Source organism: Leptodactylus fuscus, chromosome 1, assembly GCF_031893055.1.
Source record: "Leptodactylus fuscus isolate aLepFus1 chromosome 1, aLepFus1.hap2, whole genome shotgun sequence".
Taxonomy (NCBI): domain Eukaryota; kingdom Metazoa; phylum Chordata; class Amphibia; order Anura; family Leptodactylidae; genus Leptodactylus; species Leptodactylus fuscus.
In genome coordinates this window covers 209,678,950-209,701,548 of record NC_134265.1, presented here as the reverse complement: position 1 = coordinate 209,701,548, position 22,599 = coordinate 209,678,950, and the positions used below count along the sequence as shown (strand labels likewise).

The window sequence follows — 22,599 nt, the reverse complement described above, 5'->3', positions numbered from 1 at the left end:
GAAATTTTTTTATTTATTTATTTATTTTAATGTGTTTTCTAAAGTCCCTGAATCTAATTCTCCTCCAGCTCAGGTCAGATACCCTTCCTCCTCTCTTCTACCCACAATACGCTCCAGCCTTTTGCCCAGGGCTACATCATCCTTTGTGGAGACCTTAACCTCATGCTGCTCTGTGATGCCTGCTGGATTCTACACCCAGATATAAAAGATTATTTCTTTTAATGACGTATCCATGGCTGCTACAGAATACTGGAGTATATCTTTCTCCCTCATGCCCTCCTACTGCAAGTTACTGCAGCCACAATAAGTACTACTTTCCTCTGACTATGCTCCAGTCACCTACACTCTTAGCCTTCACCCCTTTTAAATGCTCTAATTCATGGAGACTTAATAAGTTGCTTTTGCGTTATGCTCAATGTTTGGCGAATCTTAAATTTATAAGTGTATTTTTTAACTAGGCTGGGGAAACCAAATGGCGAAGAGGTGGACTGTTAAAATGGTGGTTACACACGGACACTGACAGACCCCATTGACTAGAATGAGGTCTGCCAGGTGCCATTTTCAAACTGAAAGTGATGGACAGAAAAGTCCTCAGAGGTTTTTGCAACTTAGGTACTGTTATGCTGGAGCCCTAGCGCAGGAACCAGCATAACAATACAGTAGGAAAATAACTGTGGGGTGGGGACTACAACTCTCAACAGCTCCAGAGCATGTGGAGCTGCTGGGGGTTGTAGTTCTCAAAGGGGTCAGTGAAATTTAAACATTTGGGGTCAAAAGTCTGTGTTTCACTGATGCTCTCCTCTGCTCAATCCTGCCGCCACGGACGCCGGTAAGACACTGGTGACGCTAGCAGCAACAAGCTGCAACTCTATTGGCTCTTGCAACTGCCCGTCACAAGTTCAGCTAGACTACAGGGGGCGGGCCCAAAAAGGTAGGGATGTTCTCTGCTGCTGCGTGACGCCGGCAGCCGCCGATCTTCATGCAGCTTCAGGGCTGCGAACCGGCCCTTCAGCACTTCTAGTACTCATGTTCCCAATGCAAATGCATTGCTCAGGGGCCAGATCGTCATTGTTAGGGGCCTGATCGGGCCCCTGACCAATGCATTTGCATTGGGAACATGTGGACTTATGCTTGGGGCCCACCGGGGAATTCACCGACTCCCCGGTGGGCCAGTCTGACCCTGCATGCTGGTAGTTGTAGTTTTGCAACAGCTGGAGAGCCAATGTTCCTTACCCTTGCACTAGAAGAGTCACGCTCTGCCTTGTTACTCTTACTTGAATTGGAATCAGTTATTCTCTGTATTAGATCAGAGCCTTATTCCTCCATCTTCCCTCTTACCAATTGTACCCTATCTACCCTCTCCATGTACTGTGATCCCATTTTCCCCTCCCTCACATTACCATTGTTATGGAAACTTTTCCCATTCCTTATGCTTCTGTTAAGCACTGTTTTAAAAAATGTAATAAAACAATTTACTGCTAAAAAAAAATAGTATGCTATTTATTCTACATGATGACCATCAGAAACCTTAAAATTCAGAACCCAGATTTGATGTTTTCTGTTCATCTTACCTCTCAAAACCAAAAAGTAATAAAAACTGATCAAAAAAAATGTTATGTTCCCACAAAATACAATGTCTCAAAAGACACTGAAACAAAATTTTAAAAGTTATGAAAAGCTGGAATGCAGGGAGGGATAAAAATTTACTGGTCTCAGGCTAAAATGCGTTAGATGGCTAAAGGGTTAAAATGCACACTAAACAACAGAGTTATGTGCAGGCAGTATTTATTTGGACCGTAAATTCAAAATCTGCAATAATAAAAGTGACATTTTTGGGAGGATTTATGCAATTTTAATATATCTGTTAGGTGGTTAAGAGGAGTACGTCACTTGAAGTCAGTATAGCAACACCCAGATAAATAGTTTAAGATCACCTGAATCAATTAATGCTTTCCTCTTGTGAATTGCCACCTCAATTGCTGAGATATCACTATTTTTGTCAATATGCAAATCTACTCTTTTTAGGAACAACGAGATTACCATTACTCCAAAGAGATAAGTGGCAACCAGTCGCGTAACTAGGAATGGCGGGGCCCCGAACTTTTGACATGCCCCCCCCCCCCCAAACCGACACTGAAGACCTCGACCGATCCCCTCCTCCGCACTCTATTATGTCTCTTAGTAAGCCCTGCACACAGTATTATATCCATTAGTGGCCCCTGCACACAGTATTATGTCCCTTAGTGGCCCCTGTACACAGTATTATCCCCAATAGTAGCCCCTGCACACAGTATTATCCCCAATAGTGGCCCTGCACACAGTATTATCCCCCATAGTGGCCCTTGCACACAGTATTATGTCCCATAGTGGCCCCTACACACAGTATTATCCCCATAGTGGCCCTTGCACACAGTATTATGTCCCATAGTGGCCCCTACACACAGTTTTACCCCCTATAGTGTCCCCTGCACACAGTATTATCCCCAATAGTGTCCCTGGCACACAGTATTATCCCCCATAGTGGCCTCTACACACAGTATTATCCCCAATAGTGTCCCCTGCACACAGTATTATCCCCCATAGTGGCCCCTACACACAGTATTATCCCCAATAGTGGCCCCTACACACAGTATTATCCCCCATAGTGTCCCCTGCACACACAGTATTATCCCCAATAGTGTCCCCTGCACACAGTATTATCCCCATTAGTGGCCCCTGCACACACAGTATTATCCCCAATAGTGTCCCCTGCACACAGTATTATCCCCCATAGTGTCCCCTGCACACACAGTATTAACCCCAATAGTGTCCCCTGCACATAGTATTATCCCCAATAGTGGCCCCTGCACACAGTATTAACCCCTATAGTGTCCCCTGCACACAGTATTATCCCCAATAGTGGCCCCTACACAGTATTATCCCCAATAGTGTCCCGGCCCAGCCAGGATCGGCAAGTGAATAGGGCCCGTAACAGACTATTTTAAAAAAAAGAAAAAACGCAGCGGTAGCGGCTGTCACCGGGCCCCCTAATGGCCCGGGCCCTGTGGCAGCCGCCTCCGCTGCCTCTATGGTAGTTACGCCACTGGTGGCAACTCCTTCATTGCTCTGAATTGCTCATGTGTCAATATCTTGGAGACATTGATTCACAAGGGCAAAATACTATTTGATTCAGATGACTCCAACCTATCTATCTGCAAGGTTGAACTGGCAAGTGTGGAAAAATTGCTGCAAAGTAAGAATACTTTGAAATATAGTGCTAATACTTACAAAATAAACTAACAGAAGAGATATCTAAATTAAATACATTTTTCGTGTGACTACCCTTTGCTTTAAAAACGGAATTAATTCTTCTAGGTACAGTTTTAGGGCCCATGTAGCGAAGAGAAGCAAAAAAAAAAAAAACTGAGGAAAAAAATGTGTGTCCGACTTTGTGTGAAACGATTTAACGGTGGAGCGGCTGTATCTGGACACCGGCAGTTTACTTTAAAAACTCGTTGAAATGAATGGGTTTTTAAACTGATCGCTGGCAAGTCGTCCCTAAGCAGTTTTTCCTGGGATTTAGGCGGAATCACAAGTGTGAAGTGCAAGTGTGAACACCGCATACTACTGTTCAGTCTATGGACATACCCTAATGACAATGAGAATGCTTACACATTTTAAGTTATTTTGTTCATGCAGGTGATTTCCGTTTAAGGGTGGACATATTTTAAAGATTATATTAGAGCCACAAATCCTATACGTACTGCTGGTTTAATGACCTGAACTAGTAACATCATGATACTGCTAGTTCAGATTGTTAGTCCAGCGGTCGGAATTGGAATTGGGGCCATAACACGGTTTGTAAAGTACTGCCTAGAAATGTGGTCTAACAACATAAGCAAGGGTTTATTTTTTCTGAGGAAATACAATACTATAGAATACAATAGGATGAATACAATAATATTTCATAAAAAGAGCACCCAGAATATGCTTATCATATCCTGCATAATGAACTAATTTTTTGTGTTTTAGCCATAGGGAAGGTAGGAAGACTAAAAAAAAAATGTAAGGAAGGAATCAGTAATGAGTGACCTTTGGTTTAGTTTGAGGAGACTCATTTAGTTGATAATTTGCAGACAAATTCTCAAAGTCTCATTATTAAACTCTTTTTGCTGGAGCCTAGGGAAAGGTGTGGAAAAATGAGGGTTTGGCACTGAGATAAAAGGACATTCCAAGTAGCCATAATTTAAACTTGGACACTTCTGCCAATATAAATGAATATAACTAGAAGCAAACAAAGCGCACACTTAGACCGGGTTCAGACGGGGTATTTCGGATCTGAATTTGACGCGGAGGCCGCCTCAGGTTCCAGTCCAAAATACGGGTAGCCACGACTGGATGCCAATGCACTGCACCGGCATCCATTCGCGGTACTCCGATCCGGATTAGGACCAAATGAATGGGCCTAATCGGGAGGAGGGAGTGTCTTCAGGCGGATTCTTGAGACGAATTGATTTCAATGGGAGACGTTTTTTGGTCAGGATTTTGAGGTGGAATGATTTACTAATATCTCATTCACTGTACTGGCATTATAAAGCTAAAGCTTCACGTTGCAGAAATGCAGATTTTTTTGTTGCAGATTTTGCTGCTTTTTTTTTTAAAACAAAGCCAAGAATGGCTACAAAAGGTATGGAAAATATATAGTAAGTTCTTATACTTCTACCTTCTGCTCAATCCATTCCTGAGCAAAAAACCCCTATGTTTCCGGAATGTGGGGCCTCAGCCTAATGCCCGGGCCCCACATTGCAAAAATGCCATGTGCAAAAAATGTTGGATTTTACACTACCTGCAAACTAGATGGGATTCTGGCTAATCCCATCCCTACATTGCAGAAAAAAATCTGCAGCGGAATTGCTGTTTTTGCAAATTGCAGCAATTCAATTATACCTACGGAAATGCTGATGTTTTCAGTATAGATATAATAGGAGCAGAAAGTCTGCAGAGGTAAACTCTACAAACTTTCTGTGAACAATGCTGTGGAAACGTGATGCATCTCCGCTGCGATCTTTTCTGCAGGGTTTTTAGCCTGCGGCTCACTATGTGGGGCCCTTAGCCTTAGAAAAAGGAACCTATTGAAGTCAATGGGAGGCTTTTTTTTCAGCGCTGAAATTCCACAGCAAATTCCTCAACCATTTTCCTCCGTGTGAATGGACCCTTAAATGAATCTTCCTCAGACAATTCCATGACAGAAAATCTGCAGTGTATCTAGAAAATGTAAATATATCCTTAGGGTACATGCACATAAAAGTGAAAAAGGGCATTAAGGCTAAGGCTTTATGTAGTGGGCCACAGCGAAAAAGCAATGTGGGAAAAATCACGGTGAAAAAGCATTGTGATTTTTTTCACATCACTTTTCACAGAAACCTCTGCAGACTTTCTGCTTCCATTACACCTATAGGGAAACCACTGGCATTTCCATAGGTATAATTGACATACTGTGATTTCCAAAACAGCGACAGTTTTGGAAATTAAAGCATTTCCACTGCACTTATTTTTCTGCAGTGCATGGATGGGATTCACTAGAATCCCATCCACTATGCAGGGCCTGTTAGATCCATCAGGTCAAAAAAATAAACAAAAAGAGAACATGTATTTTTTTTTTTAACTGATGTTAGTCACTGTCAGTTAGAAAAATGGACTTGTGTATGTACCCATTGACTCTCAATATTCTAAAACAGATTTGCAACAGACGTTAAAAAAATGTCCATTAAACATCTGTTTGAGGCCTTAGTATCCAACATAACATGGAAATGAATATTATTAACCCCTTCCCGTCGATGGCATTTTTTGATTTTCGTTTTTCGTTTTTGACTCCCCTCCTTCTAAACCCCATAACTTTTTTATTTCTCTGCTCCCAGAGCCATATGAGGTCTTAATCTTTGCGGGACAACTTTTTCTTCATGTTGCCACCATTGATTATTCTGTATAATGTACTGGGAAGCTGGAAAAAAATTCAGAATGGGGTGGATTTGAAGAAAAAAATGCATTTCTGCGACTTCCTTACGGGCTTCGGTTTTACAGCGTTCACTGTGCAGCCAAAATGACATGTACCCTGTATTCTGTGTTTCGGTACGATTCTGAGGATAGCAAATTTATATGGTTTTATTTACATTTTAACCCCTCAAAAAAAAAATCCAAAACTGTGTTAAAATTTTTTTTTTCTAAAAGTCGCCATATACTAACAGCCGTAACTTTTTTATACGTAAGTGTACGGAGATGCATAGGGCGTCTTTTTTTGCAGGGCCGGGTGTACTTTTTAGTTCTACCATTTTTGGGAAATGCTATTGCTTTTATCACTTTTTATTCTAATTTTTATCAGAATCAAAACAGTGAAAAAATGGCGGTTTGGCACTTTCGACTATTTTTCCAGCTACGGCGTTTACTGTACAGGAAAAATATTTTTATAGATTTGTAGAGCGGGCGATTTCGGACACAGGGATACCTAACGTATGTGTTTCACAGTATTTAACTACTTTTATATGTGTTCTAGGGAAAGGTTGGTGATTTGAATGTTTTACACTTTTTAAATTTTTTTACGTTTTTTTACTTACATTTTTTTTTTTTTTTTGGCATTTATTAGACCCCCTAGGGGTCTTGAACCCCAGGGGGTCTGATCACTAATGCAATGCATTACAATGCTAATGCATTGCAATGCATTGCAAAAAATCATCATTTCTTTTCCTGGCTGTCATGGAAACGTGACGTCGGCCCTGGAGCTTGACCAAGGTGCCGGAGGGGTTCGGGGACTGATCGGAGGCATTAGCGCTGGCTGTCTACTGTGTAACACAGTAGACACCCAGCGGCTATGATGGCCGCCCGACTCCCTGGCGGCCACCATAGTTAAACACCCGACATGCGCCGTACTAGATGTCGGGATGTCGGGATAGGGTTAATAACAATAGCTGAAATATTATTAATAGTATTGGTACACTAATATACTAAGATTCACTACAACATTTATATTTTTTTAATGAATGACAGGACTACATATTTATGAATGATTCTCTCTATTGTAGAAGCTATCATGTAGGGCATAAAAGTATTGAAAAATATAAAGGAGAGAAAAACTTAATTTTCCCATTTAATATGCTTTACTATGCCAATTTTTTTATTTTTTTTTTGAGTATATCTAGTGTCATGAATAATAAGTCATATCCAGTTAAGAATGCACAGAAGTAAAGATAGTTCTCTTGTTTACAGATAAACAAGATAAACACTGTAGGGGTGTAGGGTTATAGGTTGGACTTGATGGACTGATGTCTTCATCCAACCTCATCTACTATGTATTAAGAACTAACTGCAAGAAGTCACCTGATATAGCATGTAAGCTTAGAAACACACAATAGGGCAAATTCGTAATTTTCTCCGTTTGACGTAGATGGATGTTATTGAGGCGAATGGATGGTGCAAGGCCTTTTCTTAAGCTAAATACACACTTCATGCCAAGATCCTTGCTTCGCCTGCCTTGTGCAAATGTGGGCAGTACAGGGATCAGGGATGGCCAAGGTGTCTTCTTCTTGGTCTGACAGATTCATTATAACTCATGCCAGTTTTCTGGCATGAGGTGCATTGAAAAGCTACACCAGCTCCCAACTGGCGTAGATCTCCATTCTGGCTCAGGGATGGCAGACAGGTTTATGAGAATTGGTTAGGTCTCCTCAAGTTTAATGCCTCAGTAGTGATTATTACCTCTGCACTTCATATAGCTATGCACCTGCACAACACTAAGTGCATATTTTGTCCACACTGAAGAAGAGGAGAGACTGTGCTTGCAGTTGCCACTCCAAAGCAAGATACAGGTCCATGTAAGTATGAACAATATGAGCCATTAGCTCCTCCATGATGATCAAAATTGAGTTCCACAGACACTGGGAATCAACAAAAGCTTTGCAAAATGATGTATGATAGCTGAATCAGGTGTCACAAGGGACTGTAGAACTGAAAACCAGAGAGGCTGTTGCAGTGCCTTCAGGGCAATATTTATTATGGGACTAGCGGGCAGTACGCAGGTGCACAAGATATATGGCCTGGTCTATACATATGAGGTTTACATATGTAGTGATCACACTACACCACTTTGCATCTCAATGGCTGTCTATTGTGTACTGTCACATTGTATATAAATGAATCTGTGTGGGAATATTTAACATATTGAACGCACATATATACATGATTCATATTATATATGTGTGTGAGTTTCTTTTTATGTATGGATGTATTGTGAAAGTGAGCCATGAAGACCCCTTTTACAATATCCCACATACAGCACAAATTTTGGTACAAATTGCTAATGTTTAGTCTAAGCTTTTTGTCTCTAAGCTACAAACCTATTCATCTAAGCTACACCCTCATACTGAGCTAGTTGGCCTAAAATCTAGCAACATTTTGCACCGAGACAAATGTTTATGCATTTACATCACATTCTAGGTGCAAACACTTTAGAAATTCTGCCCCAGGAATTTAAATAGCATTAGGAAACTAAGCATAATTTAATAGTCTGCTCATAGCTCATTGAATGTTATTTATCATAGACATTATTTTTTTGGCATGTGCTTTTTGTATGCCTCAGCATACAAAAGCCTCAGCTTACAAAAAAAAAGGCACAATTGCATCACACATTTTTCAGAAAGTCCACCTAATGGAATTTGTGATCCCAATGTAAATGATATGGACTACAAAAAATTGTTTTTGAAATCGCATCATTTTTGCTGTAGATTTTTTTCCACAATGTGTTGATGGGATTTGCCAGTCTCCCATCCATTTGGCAGATAATGTAAAAAGCAGCATTTTTTTTGCCGCAATGTTTCCAACATGTGGCCCCTACCTTAAAATGTTACTCTAAATAAATCACACCCATTTTCCCAGGAAAAAAAAGCAAAGTGACAAGCATGGTGTCAAAGAAATGCCTTAAAAAATTGGAGCAGGCATAAATCTTGTACACACTATATAAATGAAAAAAAAAATGGGCAGAATTAGAAGAAAATAGGTGCAAAAGGCCTTATAAATGCTCCCCATTGTTTAAACATGTTCATTTACTTGTGTCCACTGAGAGGTCCTGGCAACTGCTGGCTTGTTTAGGTTTCTCTGTCAGGATAGCTCGATGGTATTGATGGTGTTACTTGAAGAGTGGTAACTAGACCGTACTCTGTCATTATGTAAAGATTCTGCTTTCAATTTACCCACTAAACCTGGCTTTCATTGAGATATATTGAAGCATTAGTTCATGGAGAATTGAGCTGAGCACTTTATTCCAAACTGTTTATTTCTGTTTTGTACCTAAGTTGTTAAATTAACAAATTAAAATTACTGTTTGCTTAAAAATATGTACCAACAAGCCCAGTACAACCATTGTGAAACACTATATATACAGTCCTATGAAAAAGTTTGGGCACCCCTATTAATCTTAATCATTTTTAGTTCTAAATATTTTGGTGTTTGCAACAGCCATTTCAGTTTGATATATTTAATAACTGATGGACACAGTAATATTTCAGGATTGAAATGAGGTTTATTGTACTAACAGAAAATGCGCAATATGCATTAAACCAAAATTTGACCGGTGCAAAAATATGGGCACCTCAACAGAAAAGTGACATTAATATTTAGTACATCCTCCTTTTGCAAAGATAACAGCCTCTAGTCGCTTCCTGTAGCTTTTAATCAGTTCCTGGATCCTGGATGAAGGTATTTTGGACCATTTCTTTCTACAAAACAATTCAAGTTCAGTTAAGTTTGATGGTCGCCGAACATGGACAGCCCGCTCTCAAATGATCTGAAAACAAAGATTGTTCAACATAGTTGTTCAGGGGAAGGATATAAAACGTTGTCTCAGAGATTTAACCTGTCAGTTTCCACTGTGAGGAACATAGTAAGGAAATGGAAGACCACAGGGACAGTTCTTGTTAAGCCCAGAAGTGGCAGGCCAAGAAAAATATCAGAAAGGCAGAGAAGAAGAATGGTGAGAACAGTCAAGGACAATCCACAGACCACCTCCAAAGAGCTGCAGCATCATCTTGCTGCAGATGGTGTCACTGTGCATCGGTCAACTATACAGCGCACTTTGCACAAATAGAAGCTGTATGGGAGAGTGATGAGAAAGAAGCCGTTTCTGCACGTACGCCACAAATAGAGTTGCCTGAGGTATGAAAAAGCACATTTGGACAAGGCAGCTTCATTTTGGAAACAAAAATTGAGTTGTTTGGTTATAAAAAAAAGGCGTTATGCATGGCGTCCAAAAAGAAACAGCATTCCAAGAAAAACACATGCTACCCACTGTAAAATTTGGTGGAGGTTCCATCATGCTTTGGGGCTGTGTGGGCAATGCCGGCATCGGGAATCTTGTTAAAGTTGAGAGTCGCATGGATTCCACTCAGTATCAGCAGATTCTTGAGAATAATGTTCAAGAATCAGTGACGAAGTTTAAGTTACGCCGGGGATGGATATTTCAGCAAGACAATGATCCAAAACACCGCTCCAAATCCTCAGGCATTCATGCAGAGGAACAATGACAATGTTCTGGAATGGCCATCCCAGTCCCCAGACCTGAATATCATTGAACATCTGTGGGATGATTTGAAGCGGGCTGTCCATGCTCGGCGACCATCAAACTGAACTGAACGCGAATTGTTTGTCCAAAATACCTTTATCCAGGATCCAGGAACTGATTAAAAGCTACAGGAAGCGACTAGAGGCTGTTATCTTTGCAAAAGGAGGATCTACTAAATATTAATGTCACTTTTCTGTTGAGGTGCCCATACTTTTGCACCGGTCAAATTTTGGTTTAATGCATATTGCACATTTTCTGTTAGTACAATAAACCTCATTTCAATCCTGAAATATTACTGTGTCCATCAGTTATTAGATATATCAAACTGAAATGGCTGTTATAAACACCAAAATATTTAGAACTAAAAATGATTAAGATTAATAGGGGTGCCCAAACTTTTTCATAGGACTGTATATATATATATATATTCACAATACTTTTTTTAATCATTGCATTTGTGTCACCCTTTTCCACAGGTTGAAATACAATATCACTCTCAGAATGCTGAGCTAGGGTTGTTGGTAGCATGAAGACATTAGTGTGAATCATAACTTATGGATCCACAAAGGAGACCTTACAAATAAGGCTAACTTGGTGGGCACATGCCTGTATGATGAGCTGAACCCCTTTGAATGGTTGGGTCCCACAGCATAACATAGGGTTGAGACAGAGAACCATTACATAACAAGGCTGAGGAGAACTGAGGAAACTGACTCAAATTCCTCCTCCTTAAAACGCCTCACTATAGGATTGTATGGTGAGGCGTTTTTTGGAGGAGGAATTCTGACCAAAAAACTCAGTGTAAACACAGCCTAAAACTATTACAGCAAGTGCTCTCGTGACCCAGTGCTATTGACAGTGAGACCCCTGTGAAAGTGACTCTAGACCTGAGAACCACACTTTCTACCTGGCATTGCACATGAAAAGGGATGCTGAGAACAATCCCTTGAACTTGTGTTGTAGTATTGGTCTCCCGAGGTAAATCCTCCTACTAAAGTCACGGCTTACATCTGAACTGTGCCCAAGAGGAACTTGTTTGTTGTCCCAGGACTGTGTTATTACATTTACATTCTGATTTCACCAAGCAAGGTGTGTGACTCTTTGTGAGTAAAAGGCTACTTGTTCTGCACCATATCTTCAATGTCTTTAACCTTCTGTTGGGGGTGCAGGAATGACAGTCCTCTAAACAGTGGAGCTCATACATGGAGCCTGATGAAGAGATCCACTCAGCAGAATCTAATGTGTAGGGCTGTCAGAACTATAAAGAAATGTATACTGCATGCAATGCATACAACACAATAATCTGATACTAAATATCAATGTCAATGTGAGTATAAATGCAATGGAAGAAATATGTCTGTCCCACCTTACTGCTAACATAGAAGCAGCTATGGTTTCTGTTATTATTGGGCAGTGGGAGTGAATAATAACACAGAAATGAACTCACTGTCTCCTATATCTTGAATGACTTTCACAGAATGCGGAATAGCAGACTACCCATATCTCATTATCTCTGGCCAAGTCTTAACAACCCCAAGACACGTAATTATCAGACCAGTGTGCCAGTAATATCAAACATGTAGTTAACGCTTCTCCAGGGGGTATCAATAAAATTGACAGGCCTAGGAGTTATTGATTCTCTTCTCTGCGTCTTCTTACAACCATCCCCCAATGTCAGGGGCTCAACAAAGCAAAGTCTGCCTTTGCGATACACACACATTTGTGTATATGTAACACATATGACAACATGCCACGGTTGTAGAGAAAATCTACTTTGTATTTTGAATAAACAAATACATATTTTATTAAAAACAAAGCAAAACATACATTGCAGCTTTTATCCCTTATGCAAACATCTCCACTTTTCCTTTTTCAGGTAGTGGTTGCTCGTATTAATATTATACTCAAACTGACGTAATAGTGGTAACCATCAAACTAGGAAATGGTTAAGAGGGTGCGCCCTTCAGTTAAACAATGCGTACGTATCATACACTTCTTTATCAAATAATAACAGAAATAAACCATATAAGAAAGTCATTAACCTAATTTTCCATATATACTATATATACATATATACTTCTTAACCTCATGGGTCCTGATGTTTCCACATTATTGAAACTGAGCCTACTAGAAGTCCAGGGATAGGCGAGTCATATGCTATTTATATGTCATATGCTATTCCATATGCTTCCATTGAAACTGTTCTTTTGTCTTTCATATACTTCATTCAGGTACGTTCCTTTCCAAACTATATCAATATCAGTATCAATATCATTAACTATTTCATGAAGAATGGCCCCCTTTCCTCAGAATGTGCAAGACTCAGAGCATGACTGAATGATGTTTCCCTCTTATGAGTCCTTAATATTGATCGGTATTTTAAATATCACGTTCTTTTGTTGGCTGGAAAGCACAAGGTTAATTTTGGGACACCTCAAACGTACCCCAAATTCTGCTTTCAGGATGTATGACATGATTTTTTTATGGGAATATCGCTAGTAAAGTAACTTGTAGATTGGCTGCATTAATAAAAATATATTATATTTATTGATTTTGAGGTAGCCCTTCACCATAGTAACCACTGTACGGTAGTTTAGCAGCTTGGAAGAGACGCTTGCTGGAATTGTGTTAAATTATAACCATCCTTCATTTATAAAACCTTGCATCCCTCTAGTGGTGTAATGCAAAGTATACACAGACTGAAATTAGCTTTACTCTTTTTCTTATTGGTTGCAGATAAAATGCATTTACACTGGAAAGATAAATATTATTAGCATTAAAATTCTTAATTGCTGTATCAGATTTGTTAAATGAAAAGGTTATAGAGTCTAGCTATAGCCTTCTATATCAATAATTTATGCCCTGTCGTTTGTCAGCATAATGTGCAAGCAGAATTAGATTTTCCCTGCAGCTCACAGGAGTACCGTATATATGCAGGTCAGGACATCAAAACAGACTTACTCTCCACATTGGTATCTTTATTTGTCCATGACCTGTCCAAAGATCTTCTTGACCATTAACTGGACACCTATGAAAAACAGATTGGTTAAGTTAAATAAATAGGTCAAGTATGAACAATATAATCTGCAAAACCACTAGTCTTGATCTATATTCTGGTTTATATAGAACAGAATATACAGTCTATCATTATTCCTCTGTATTACTGTAAAAACATGCCTACTAGTTTTACTTCTGATAGAAAAAGCTTTGACACCATTTATTAACAGATGAAGAAAAAGACCACATTAGCAGTTTGCTTCATTTTTTGTATGTAATTTCACCCGATGTGACAACTGATAAAACACTTTTTGGTATAGTCTATAGACGCACCCAACATAACTGTGGCGTTAGAGGATCAGTTGTATAAGGAAATTGAGTAGGCTACAGGCAGTTACGGTGGTCTTGATCCAAAATTTTAAGTACCCAAGGTTGACTGGAGTCATGGTACTGTATCATCTGTAAAAGGGAGGAAATTCATCAACTTGTTGTAGGACAATTTTATGGTCCAGCTTGTAGAAGATCCCGCTAGAGGGGATGCTCTGCTGAATCTGATCATCTCTAATAATACGGGACTTGTTGGAAATGTCACTGTTGGTGAAAACCTTGTTAATAATGTCCATAATCTAATCAGATTTCACTTAAATTGTAAAAAACAAACAAAGGTTGGGAGGGCAAGATCCCAGGCCAATTTCCCCAGGTTAAGGACTACACTTCAAGGTACAGACTGGAAGCAGCTATTGTGCAGATAGTGATAAAGAAGTTAAGTGGGAGACATTTACATCTACTTTGAGCAAGTATGTAGCAAAATATATACGAGAGGAAACAAGTCTAATTGTCTTAAATTACCCTCATTCCCCCCTCATGGCTCTGGTTAAAAGGGCAATAAATAATAAAAAAAAAAATGGGCATTTAAAAAAATATATAAATCCAAAGGTTCAGCTATAGCCATTAAGAATTATAAAGTGCTTAATAAAATCTGTAAAAGGGAAATAAAATAAGATAAAATACAGAATGAAAGGCAGGTGGTTATGGAACGCAAAACTAACCCCCCAAAATTCTTTAAATATATGAATGCAAAAAATCAAGGACAGAACAAGTAGGTCCTCTAAACAATGGTAATGGAGAGTTGGTCAACAGGGATGAAGAAAATGAAAAGAAAATGCAGAAGTGCTAAATGAGTTCTTTAGCTCTGTGTATCCAGAAGAACAGGGAGTAGAACAGGGAGTAGCTGATGTAGGAGTCACCAATGCTGATAATACATCAACCAATATACTAAACTGGATAAACATAGAAATGGTCCTGGTCAAGCTAAACAAAATAAACGTGAGCAAGACTCCCTATCCAAATGGATTACACCAACGAGTACTTAAAGATCTCAGTCCAGTCACTGCTGTATCCCTATTCTTAAATTGTAGGGATTCTCTAATGACTGGTGCAGTGCCAAGGGATAAGCGCAAGTCGAATGTGATTTTCACAATTTCAATTTTTTTCCTCTGATGGGGCAATTGGATTCAGCCTTGTAGATTTTTTCCTTCCTATGGATTAAAGGGGTTGTCCCATCACAAGGATCCTATCTATACTGCTTGTTAATGTGGATGTAAGACTTTTCCTAAATACACTGCTTCAGCAAAACTACTTTGTTTGTCCACTGTCTTACTTTATTCAATTCTTTGTGGCCACAGCCCTGACTTAGCTGCTCATGAGTCAAGTGATGTATCTGCTGCTCTCGGGGGGGGGGGGGGGGAGGGAGGAGGATCTAAGTGCACGGCAGCGAGCCTGTGTATCTAGCTATTCCTGTGTCTACACCACGTGACCTAGCTTACTGTTAGCAGATAGGGGAGAGGAGCTGCTTTCATTTCTTCTGTTCTCCCAGTTATCAGGCTAGCTAATTCAATTGTGTTCATGATGGCAGAGACAGGCAGTCTCTGTATGTAACACAGAATGGAGTGGCTGCTGCCTGTACTTCATAGTCCAATATGGGTGGGCGGAGCTACACACAATTTGGGGGCGGAGCTAAACGGCAGGTTGCATGTGAAACCCCGCCCACCAAATGATGCAAAAAAAAAACAGGAAGAAAGAAGATTTTACAGAAGTAAAGACTGATGAGTATGTGATGTGGGAATACCCCTTTAACCTCATAGGTTTATAGATTGGATTTGATGGATTTATGTCTTTGTCCAATCTTATTTGCTATGTCACTATACTTCAGACATCCCCTTTCTGTGTTCTACTAAACCATGTGGGTGTCAAAGAAAGAGGTTGCATAGAGCATGCATATCTTGCCCAAAGTTCTAGGAGATGCAGTCATGGCCATAATTTTACCCAGAAAATGAAGTATTTCTCCCAGAAAATTATTGCAATTGCACATGTTTATTTCCTTTGTGTTTATTAAAACAGCACAAAGAAGGCAATTGGACATAATTTCATACTAAGCTCCAAAAATGGGCCAGACATAATTGTTGACACCTTTTCAAAATTGTGGGCAATATAAAAATCATACCTGAAACAAGATGAAAAGGAGAAAAGTTGACTCAATATTTGTATTGTATACCTGTGTGTGCCACACTAAGCACGGAGAACAGAAAGTAGAGAAATGTCTGAGAGCTTGAGAACCAAAATTGTAGAAAAATATCAACAATCTCAAGGTTACAAGTTCATCTCCACAGATCTTGATGTTCCTTTGTCCACGGTACGCATCATAGTCTAGAAATTTACAACCTGTAGCACTGTAGCTAATCTCCCTGTACGTGGACAGAAGAGAAAAATGCTGGATAATTCGTATGGTGGATAAACAGCCCCAATCAAATTCCAAAAAAATTCAAGCTGTCCAGCAAGGTCAGTGTGAATCAGTGTCAGCGTGAAATATTCTTCTACATTTGAATGAAATTAAATGCTATGACAGGAGACCCAGGAGGAACCCACTGCAGATACAAACATAAAAAAGCTAGACTGCAGACTGCCAAAATGTACGTGAGTAAACAAAAATCTGGTAAAACGTCTTGAGGACATATGAAACCAAGATAGAGCTTTTTGGTAAAGCACATTATTCTACTGTTTATTGAAGAGGGAATGTGGCCTAAAAAGAAAAGAACACAGTGCCAACAGTCTAATATAGTGGAGGTTCAAAGATGTTTTGGGGTTGTTTTGCTGCCTCTGGCATTGGGTGTCTTGACTGTCTGCAAGGCATCATGTAATCTGAAGATTGCCCAAAGGTTTTGGGTCTCAATATAGCACCCAGTATCTAAAGCTGGGTTTCTGCCCTAGGTCATGGGTCTTCCAGCAGGACAATGACGCCAAAACCTACTTCAAAAAGCACCTCGAAAGGGATGGAAACAAAGTGCTGGATAGTTCTGAAGTGGCCACCAATGAGTCCAGATCTGAATCCCATTGAGATCTTAAAACTGCTTTCGGAGAAGGCAACCTTCAAACATGAGAGACATGTAGCAGTTTGCAAAAAAAATAAAAATTCCAGTTGAGAGGTTTAAGAAGCTTGTTGATGGTTATAGGAAGTGATTGGTTTAAATAATTTTTTGTTAGGGGTGTACAACCAAATATTAAGTTGAGGGTGCCAGTAATTTTGGCAATTTTTTGAGTTGTGTTTGAATTTAAAATATTTTTTTTTTTCAATTTTTGTTTGGGTTGTTCCAATACACACAAAAGAAATAAACATATGTATAACAAAACATGTGTAATTGCAATAGTTTTCTGGGAGAAATACTTCAGGGATGTCAACTCTTATGACCATGACTGTAAGTAGCAAAATCTACCTCAATTGCAGAGAGCTTAATTACTGCCCTTCTTTAATCATATGTCTATAGTGACTATACACATAGGAATAACAAAAGATTCTGCAACAATAAAGGTGCCCATTCAAATTCAATTGTTAAACACCTAAAGTCAAGTATGTGTTTTTAAGGGAAAGTAAAAAATACATTTGATGTGGCTTGTCTTCTGTGAAATCCAACATGCACAACTCTCCCAAGTTCTCATGGCATTTCTGCTAACATGGGTATAGAGAAAATGAGGACAAAAACAGTGCTTCCTGGTACAGAACATGGAAATTAAGGTTGAGTAATGCGAAAAGGTTAAAGGGGTTATTTCATACTAAAAATGAATGATCATTCCTTAAGATATAGGTATACTTATATCTGTCCTAACAGGTAGTACTTCTGCCCTTGAACCAAGTTGTTCTTTGCTATTTTGAAAGGTCCTTTCCCCCTACGCCCAACAGCAGCACAACTGGGGTATTCCTGCCCCTATGAGCTGTTAGGACAGGTGGAATTTTTAATTACCTAACAGCTTTTGACCTCTATAAGAGGCCGGAAGACCTGCTCCTCCCTTGTGTTTTTTTCTGTCCTGTGGGACAGGACAGGTGGTCAGGGGGGGAGCAGATGTTCTGACCTCCTATAGGGGTCCACTACTCTCCCCCACCAGTACCTGACAGCAGAAGATCTTTTTTCTGGACATCCTCTTTTTACAGCAGAGGTCCCCTTCTCCCGGCGGGGACCCTGCCGGCTCGTGCACGCTCCTGTCCGGCTGGCGCGCCGGGTCGGGGCTTTCCCCTAGGAACGCTAGACCTAGGAACCTTTCTCAGGTTCCTCCGGTCCGCCGTCTAATAGGGTCCGCCGCACATGCGCAGTGCGCGGGTCTCGCGGTGGACGGGAAGAGAACAACCCCTAGACACGAGCATTGCACGGTAGTTCGGGAGGGGGGTCCCCCGGTCCTGGGGACCATACCTGGGTCAGATCCCCCTCCCCCTGTCTTCTCCCCTCCCCTTTTTTTTTTTTTCATGAGATTCTGGCTCCGTTGTAGCCCCTACCCCTTGGGCGGGGCTCCGGGCAAAACCCCGCCCCCTGGCCTATTTAAGTCCCCTTAGAGCTTCAGTTAGTGCTTGTCGCTCCGGTTGCAAGCACATCAGTTGGTGAAGCTCCCTGGTCAATTTCTGTGCTGGAGAACTGTCTTCATTGACTAAGGTTTGGTGGACATGGCCGGGGGGGGAGGGAGGTTGGAGAGTTGCATCTCTGAGTGCAGTAAGTAGTTAGTGTATCCTTTTTCTTCCTCCTCAGAATGTCTTCTTCTTCCTCCACTGTTCCGCCTAGAAGGAAGGCTACTTCCAAAAGGAAGCATCTGGCGTGCGCTTCTTGTAGAGTGCCGCTGCCTGATGACTCCCAATATCGCTTCTGTCAGGGGTGCAGGGCCCCCTCTGTTGAAACAACTCCCATGCGAGAGATGGTGTCCTGGGTGAAGGGGTACGTCCAGGACTCCATGAAAAGAATGGAAGCCGTCTCCCTGGCCAAGAGGCCACGGCTGGATTGCGAATTGTCCCTGCCGCCTCTGGAAAAGCTGCGCCTCAGGGATGTGGAGTCGTCTTCTAGTACGGAGGAGGAGAAGGAGATTTTTCCCCTGGACAAAATGTCCAGAGTATTCAAGACCCTAAGAATCAGAGACCTCGTACCTTCAGGCCCTCTTCGGAGATGCTCCGCCTGATGGAGGGCGAATGGAGGCACCCGGAGAGATCCTTTGCGCCATCCATTCAAGTGCCGCTTCAAGGCACTTTTTCCCGTCTCTGAGAGTCAACTAAAGGCGTGGGGTCCCCCGCCAAAGGTGGACGTCGCCGTGGCCAAGTTATCAAGGCGCTCCATCCTTCCATCAGAGGACGGCTTGGGCCTCAGGGACCCCATGGATCGCCAAGTCGAAGGATCTTTGAGGTGTGTATATTCGTCCGCCTCTGCCCAGGCCTCTTTGGGCATGGTCGCGAATGAGGTAGCAACTGGCTTACGCGCAGAACTGTCATCCCTGGCCAAGGACATCGATTCCGGTGTGGATCGTGATGATCTCCTCGCGGCAGTGTCCGACATCACGCTGTTGGTGGATCACCTGACAGAAGCTACCCATTTTCAGACCCGTCTGGCGGCTAGATCCATGGCACTGGCTACTGTGGCTCGCCGACCCCTATGGCTGAAGCCCTGGAAGGCTGACCTTACTTCCAAAAATAGCCTCTGTGGTCTCCCCTTTGAGCCTGGACGGCTGTTCGGAAGGGAGCTCGACCATATCATGGAAGGCTGGGCCGACTCTAAGAGCAAGAACCTGCCACAGCCCCTTGAAGGTCGGAGTACCTCCTTTCGAGGAAGAGGCACTCGAAGAGGCACCAGAGGCCAGCGGCGATCCGGGAAAGGAAGAGGTCGGGGCTCATCTCGTGGCCGTAAAAATGCCCCCTTCTAATTCCCTCTCAGTACACCCCCCCCTTCCTACTCCCCCCCCTCCCCTGGGGTGGGCGGTCGTCTTTCCCACTATGTGGAGGCCTGGCGGCAGAATATTCGGGACCCCTGGGTCATCCAGATGATCCAGGAAGGTTATAAAATTAATTTTGTTTCCCAGCCGCCAGAGAAGATGGTAAGAACCCGCCCTCTTCAGGGCCCCAAACAACTTCATCTGGAGAGATTGATTCAGGAGTACATGGACAAGGCCGCGCTAGAGATGGTTCCTCGCGCAGAACAAGGCACAGGCGTCTACTCTCCAGTCTTCTTGGTCCCCAAGCCATCAGGCGAGTGGCGTATGATCATCGATCTCAGGTATCTGAATCACTTCATCCGCAGGCTGCGGTTTCGCGTGGAAACCATAAGGTCAGTACTACCTTTCATGCACCCTGGAGATCACTTCGTCACTCTGGACCTGAAGGACGCCTACCTCCACGTACCCATCTTTCTGGCACACCGAAAGTTCCTAAGGATTGCCGTAGACATACAGGGGAAAGAGGCGCACTTCCAGTTCGCAGCCCTCCCGTTCAGCATATCCTCCGCCCCCCACACCTTCACAAAGGTCATAGCTCCAGTCGCTGCCGCCCTGCGCCTTCAAGGCATATTCATAGTCCCGTACCTGGACGACTGGCTTCTGAAGGCTCATTCAAAGGAGGTTCTTACCACGCAGGTGCAGACCGTCGTAGCTCTACTAGACAAGCTGGGGTGGCTGGTAAACTGGCAGAAGTCAGTGATGGTGCCATCAACACGAGTTCAGTTCCTGGGACTTATTCTAGACTCTCTCAACATGATGGTCTCTCTACCCTCTCCTCGCAAAAGGAAAATTGCTCGGGCGGCACATCATTTGTCTTCCACACGGAAGGTCACCATCACGAAACCTCTCCCAGCTGGCCGCGGTACATATCCAGGGCCGCCTGAACATCCTAGCGGATCAACTCAGCAGAGGCCGGCCGACCGCAGGCGAATGGTCCCTGAACCAGGACATCTTCCACTACCTGACCAGGAGGTGGGGTCTCCCCGAGGTGGATCTGATGGCCACCCAACACAATGCCAAAATAGAAAGGTTTTGCTCCCTGTACCGGGAAGACAACCCTTTGGCTGTGGATGCCCTGTCAATACCATGGAGGTTCGAACTGGCATATGTGTTCCCTCCCATCCCGATGATACCGAAGGTATTGGCGAAACTCAGGCAGGACCAGACTTCGGCAATAGTGATCATGCCGTTCTGGCCAAAAAGGGCATGGTTCACCGACCTTATCCTTATGAGTCGGGGGAACTACTGGAGGCTTCCACCAGTCAGGAACCTGGTGTCACTGAACAGTCGGCCGTGCCTGGGCCTAGACAAATTCAACCTCACTGCCTGGAGGCTAACCGCGCCATACGCGCAGACAGAGGATTGTCCCAGGGAGTGCTAAGTACCTTAGCCCATTCAAGAGCAGAGGCAACCAATCAGAGCTACCAAAGGATCGCCCAGATATTCCGAGATTGGTGTACAGGCAGCCACCGCGATCCAGACAGAGATGCAGTCCTAGAGTTCTTACAGAACGGCTTGGAGAGAGGACTAGCACCTGCCACCCTCAAGGTTCAAGTGTCAGCTCTATCTGCTCTCCTGGAGACACGGTTATCACAAGATCCTCTTGTCAAACAGTTCCTTGGGGGGCTGCCAGGCTCCGCCCCCAGGTACGGCCCCCTGTCCCCAGGTGGGACCTGGCCGCGGTTCTACAAGGGCTATGTGCGCCCCCCTTCGAACCATTATCTGAAGTGGACTGGAAGTACCTGTCATTTAAAGTGACCTTTCTGTTGGCAATAACCTCCGCCAAGAGGGTTGGCGAATTGCAGGCTCTAGCAGCCTCCGAACCTTTCATAACTTTCTTTCCTGACAGAGTACAGCTAAGGTTCGTCCCAGGATTCTTGCCGAAGGTACCCACACTTCAGAACACCAATCAAGTGATCACCCTACCGGGGTTCTTTCCCTCCCCTGCCACTGAGCAGGAGGAGAAGCTACACACCCTGGATCTGGTAAGAGCACTACGTATCTACCTGGATCGTACAGCACCGTTCCGAAGATCAGAGAATCTTCTGGTTAATGTGTTTGGCCACAATAGAGGCGCTAAAGCATCAAAGGTAACCCTGTCTAGATGGATCAGAGAAGCTATCAGCTGTTCCCTACGGGCTCAGAATCTTCCTGTTCCAGATTTCCTACGAGCCCATGCCACCCGATCAGTGGCGACATCATGGGCAGAGACACGGTTCCTCTCTCTAGAGCAGATATGTGCTGCAGCCTCTTGGAGCTCACAGCTGACTTTTGCCAAACACTACAGATTGGACTGGCGTACGGCCGATGCTACAGCATTTGGGCACTCCGTCTTGGCATCAGCCTACCAGGAGGTCCCGCCCTAGGGGAGATAATACTTGCTAAATCCCCAGTTGTGCTGCTGTTGGGCGTAGGGGGAAAGAAAGATTATGAATGATAATCTGTTTTCCCTTAGCCCAAACAGCAGCACAAGGCTCCCTCCCTAAGAGGTGCTATTGTACAGATTTTGTGTATGTGTGTAGCTCTTGGCATAGATTGCTCTGTATATCATACTTGTTACTAACACAAGGGAGGAGCAGGTCTTCCGGCCTCTTATAGAGGTCAAAAGCTGTTAGGTAATTAAAAATTCCACCTGTCCTAACAGCTCATAGGGGCAGGAATACCCCAGTTGTGCTGCTGTTTGGGCTAAGGGAAAACAGATTATCATTCATAATCTTTCTTTG

General features: G+C 42.7%; 1 protein-coding gene across 1 annotated transcript in view; it reads left to right on the top strand.

The window, feature by feature from the left end:
* The window catches only part of LOC142214592 (one cut domain family member 2-like), a 97,336-nt gene that overhangs the window by 55,688 nt on the left and 19,049 nt on the right, over window positions 1–22,599 (top strand). The gene's annotated exons all lie outside the window — the stretch shown is intronic.